The following is a 5,177-nucleotide window of genomic DNA, read 5'->3' as shown; positions in this document are numbered from 1 at the left end:
ATATATATATATATATATATATATATATATATATATATATACGCGGGTTTCCATGCAGTTTCTGTCATTCAAATCTACACGCAAAGCATTTGCCGGCTCGGAGTTAGTGTACATAACATTAGTCCAAAGTGTGATGCAGTGGAACTGAACCCGAAACCACATGGTTGTAACGCAAGTTTCTTAACCAAATAGCTATACCCTGGTCTATATGCACAAAATAATGTCCTGACAGAGATGTATGCAAATATTTCAAACATATGAGACTAATATTGTGACTACTTGCCAAGAAATAAGAGTTTTTATGTTGGGTTTTAAGCTACAGTCGTTTATTCACTCTCTTTTTTATTGTTTTAGTTTCTTTGATATATCAGTAGTTTCATGTGGATCTCTCATAAACAAATTTGACCTTCTATAAAAATAATGTCACATATAACGCCTCATGTTTGTAGCGTTTGATTATCAGAGGCGATAGTTTATTTGACCATCATCTGAAAGGACGAAACCAATGACTAAGAGATCTAAATCTTATTCGTTCAGTATTGTGAGGGTTGTAAATTGAAGCAATGTTTGAGATACAGTCGAATATAGAATATTGAAAAGCAAAATTGATGACGCTGAAGTTTGAAAACAACTTGTTTTATGTTGAGACATTGTGTATTTTATTGCTGTAAACGCGAGTTTTATTTCGTGTTGTTTGGGTAGGAAGCATATTGCGAGAGACAAACATAATTTTCGAGGTGTATCATTTAATTTGATAATATTCAATGGAAAGATAATAAATGGAAAACTGAAATCTCTTATTATTAAATTTAAGAAGTTCTTGCATTTTTATAGAAAAAAAACAAACATAATTGTACAGAAACACATGTACACAAATACGCACACAGGCAACTATGTATGTATTGTATGTATGTATGTATGTAAGTATGTATGTATGTATGTATGTATGTATGTATGTATGTATGTATGTATGTATGTATGCCTGTAAGTATGTATGTATGTATGTATGTATGTATGTATGCATGCATGCATGTATGTCTGTAAGTATGTATGTATGTATGTATGTATGTACGTAGGTGCAGATATATACTGATATAGAGTTAGGTAGATACATACATACATACATGTGTGTGCGTGTGTGTGTGTGTGTGTGTGTGTGTGTGTGTGTGTGTGTGTGTGTGTGTGTGTGTGTGTGTGTGTGTGTGTGTGTGTGTGTGTGTGTGTTTGTATGTTTGTGTGTGTGTGTAATTTAAAAATAGGATAAAATTCTTATAAGAATTTATCAAGTAGTCAACGTGAAAAAAACCTCAGAAGTGAAAAATTCGTAATTATTCCCTTTAAATATATTTATTTATATTAAGGGTATTACTACACGTAAATGCCTCACGTTATGTCTTGATTATGCCTGCCCTGATGATTAGAAAGTGTATTTTGTACACTAACTATGAAATCATATATGATTTTGGCAAACGCCAGAACGCAAAGCGTGCAAGACAAATGAAAAGATACAAAATATATTGGTTAGTTACATACCTAGGTTTCATTGTTACAATTTACATTACGTAAATGTCTGAAAATCTTTAGTGTGACCGTCATGGAAAATATAATTCGCAGAACTATACACGAAACCTCCTCCCGAAAGAGAACATGCATACAGTTCTGCCAATTATATTTGGGGGTATATTTCAAATGTGTTTGCTTTAGCGCACCGAAGCCGGAAATGACTTTGCAGAAAATAATTTTCTGCATCGAAACTTGCCGATTCAATTGGATTAGGTACTTAAGCTGAGGCATCAAGTCAGTCCGGTATTGTCCGCACAGCTTGAAGTTAGGTGAATAAAAAGCAAATAAGTATCAAGTGTGTCCAGGTATTCGTGCATTACGGCCGTTTCAAGCGGCTCCATTTAATCGATCAATGCAAGCATTACATCAATTTGAAATAACCCGCTTTGCTCGGGTGCATAAGACCATATAGGTTTTCAACATAGAGGATACTCCATTATAATACTTTAGCAAATTTTTCATCAGAACTAGAGAATAAATAAATTACATGCTTATTGTTATTATTGTAGCAGAATGAACTTAGGGAGAAAATACCCAAAGCCTACTATTTGGAGTGGCAGAAGAGAATAACAGTGGGAGCCAAGAAATGGTGATATAGCTACATTCATCTTTCTCCTTATCACAATCAAAAGATCCAATGTAGCTAGCATTCTACATCCACTTAGAATTAAAACCACTGGGAACTAATAGTTAAGTTCTTGCTGCTGGTGATAAATTAATTAATGCTAGATGCTCTTCCCTATTCCAATTTTACAGTGACTATAAATTCACCATGATTACATAAAAGAACGTGCCTCAGAAGATGCCAGCAAGATAATGGTATATATTCCAGAAAGAAGAAGGGCCGGGGTGATTTAAACTATATTATAATTATCAATTAACAGGGGCCTAAAATAGGAAACAAAGGAGGTCACAATGAAATTCAAGTGGGCATTAAAGGTACAGGGGGGGGGGGGGGATTGTATATCAAAATTTAGCAAAATTTATATATTATTATATTTTGTATATTAAATAAAAGATTAAGAAAGGGATATAAGGACCAAGTAAAAGAAGAAGGGTAGCTAAAACAATCTAAGCCCTAAAAAATGGGGTACTTTTATATAAAATAGAAACCTCATAATGTTTCATCCTAGCATATTGTTAAAGTGCAGTTCTATATTTAAGAGATGAGGAATTATGTACATTATTTACATTTGACAGATATTTGTCCTCATCTTGTTTGTTGTTAACACATTTCGGCTGATATACCCTCTAGCCTTCATCAGGTGTCTTGGGGGAAATTTCAAACCTGGGTTCTCATTCCTAAGGTATTTTTTTTTTCGATGGCAGAATCGTTAGCACGCCAGGCGAAATGCTAGCGGTATTTCGTCTGCTGCTACGTTCTGAGTTCAAATTCCACCGAGGTCGACTTTGCCTTTCATCCTTTCGGGGTCGATTAAATAAGTACCAGTTACGCACTGGGGTCGATGTAATCGACTTAGTCCCTTTGTCTGTCCTTGTTTGTCTCCTCTGTGTTTAACTCCCCTGTGGGCAATCAAGAATTAAATTATTATTATTATTATTATTATTATTATTATTATTATTATTATTATTATTATTATTCAGGTCACTGCCTGGAATCGAAATCGGAATCTTAGGGTTAGTAGCCCACGCTCATAACCACTATGCCACAGGCATATGGCGTAGTGGTTAAGAGCACGACTACTAATCCCAAGATTCCGAGTTCGATTCCAGGCAGCGACCTGAATAATAATAATAATAATAATAATAATAATAATAACAACATCGAAAAATACCTTAGGAATGAAAACCCAGGTTCGAAATTTCATAATTACTATAAATTTATTTTATTTTAAATGCAAAACAACAAATGCAAAACAACAGCACGTAGGAATCGACGTAAGCTTAAATAATAAACCACGACAGGTGAACCGCAATATAGCGAGGGATTACTGTATACACACGCGCTCACTTATACGAATATATACGTGCATTCACATACATACACATATATAAACATACCTACACTCACACGTATATACTTACAGAGATGGTCATGTCTGCGTACACACGCTTAAACTCACAGTATATATATATATATATATATATATATATATATATCTACTTACACACACACACTCACACCCATACATTTTTTCAATTATATACATATATATGTACACATACATCCATAGACAAAATATCTGCTCTCCTGCGACGAATGGGATTCTGTATAGACATGCTCCTAAATTCTATTTACATCTCTTCAGACATCACTAGACTCAACCACAAAATCATCAAATGAGATCAATATGATTTCTAGCAGTGTCATATGTACTTTAATAAACCTTTAACATTCTCACACCGCATTGAAATCAACGTGCAAAAGGAGATCATATATATTCCTTTTTGTATTTTCTTTTATTTCTGCCATTAAAATGAGAACTATTTAGGCAGATTATGAAAAGAAATTCTGTTACGTTTTCTACACATTATAGAAAGAAAAAACAACAAAGTAACAATTCTTTGATTATGCCTGGTTTCCAGTTATTGTGTTCTCTTTTTAATAGCCATAATTATTTCTTTACAATTTTCGAATGTATATTATTCAGTGATGAGTGTGACTCAATTACAGTGTCTTATCTTGCCCTAGATGCCGCCTTCATAAAAGAAAAAGTTTACTGTGTTATTGAAATGGCTCCATTTCATTACTTCAATGAACATGTTTCATTAAAATCTGTAGTCCATAAAACACGTTTCTTTCTCAGATTAATTGAGAGACGTTAATAACTAAAACATAATAAGTTTGATAGGCTTCAAATCACCTAAAAGAGTCGTTAAAGTTCAAAACTTTAAATAGGTGTCTTTTGTGACGATGCATTTTTAGTTTTAGTGTTAATGAAATAGCTGCGTAGAAAATTTGTCTTTCTTTGTTCGATAGATAGATAGACAGACACACACACACACACACACACACACACACACAGGTAGATAGATAGATAGATAGATAGATAGATAGATAGATAGATAGATAGATAGATAGATAGATAGATAGATGAGGATATAAATATGCATATATATATATATATATATATATATATATATATATATATATATACCTGAACATATATCAATATTTCTTAATGAACATATATCAATATTTCTGCGCGCAGAAATATACACATACAGATAGATAGAGAGAGTAAAAGAGTGTGAGAACGTGAGAGAGAGAGAGAGAGAGAGAGAGAGAGAGAGAGAGAGAGAGAGAGAGAGAGAGAGTGAGAGGCATTACAATATATTAATTGAATGTGGTTCACATAAACACTTTCTCTCGTCGCATATACATAAGGAGAAAAATATGTTCGCACACATTAAAACAGTGAGAAAGTGGAGGGGGGAGAACGAGAGGAACATTAAAACGTCTGACATCAAATAAGTCAGCGTCGAATCGGCGGCGTCAAAAGGGTAACGCCAAGATGGCTGCGCCAAACGTGTACTCACTATGATGGAAGATAAGGAAGAAAGCGGGAATAGAACGTTTGTGGATCATGGACTGGCGTGTGCTAGTGGGGACTTCAGCCTAATTATTCAAGTGAACGTCATTGATATATGAT

Source organism: Octopus bimaculoides, chromosome 1 (assembly GCF_001194135.2).
Source record: "Octopus bimaculoides isolate UCB-OBI-ISO-001 chromosome 1, ASM119413v2, whole genome shotgun sequence".
In the NCBI taxonomy this organism is placed as follows: domain Eukaryota; kingdom Metazoa; phylum Mollusca; class Cephalopoda; order Octopoda; family Octopodidae; genus Octopus; species Octopus bimaculoides.
This window is presented reverse-complemented; position numbering follows the sequence as displayed.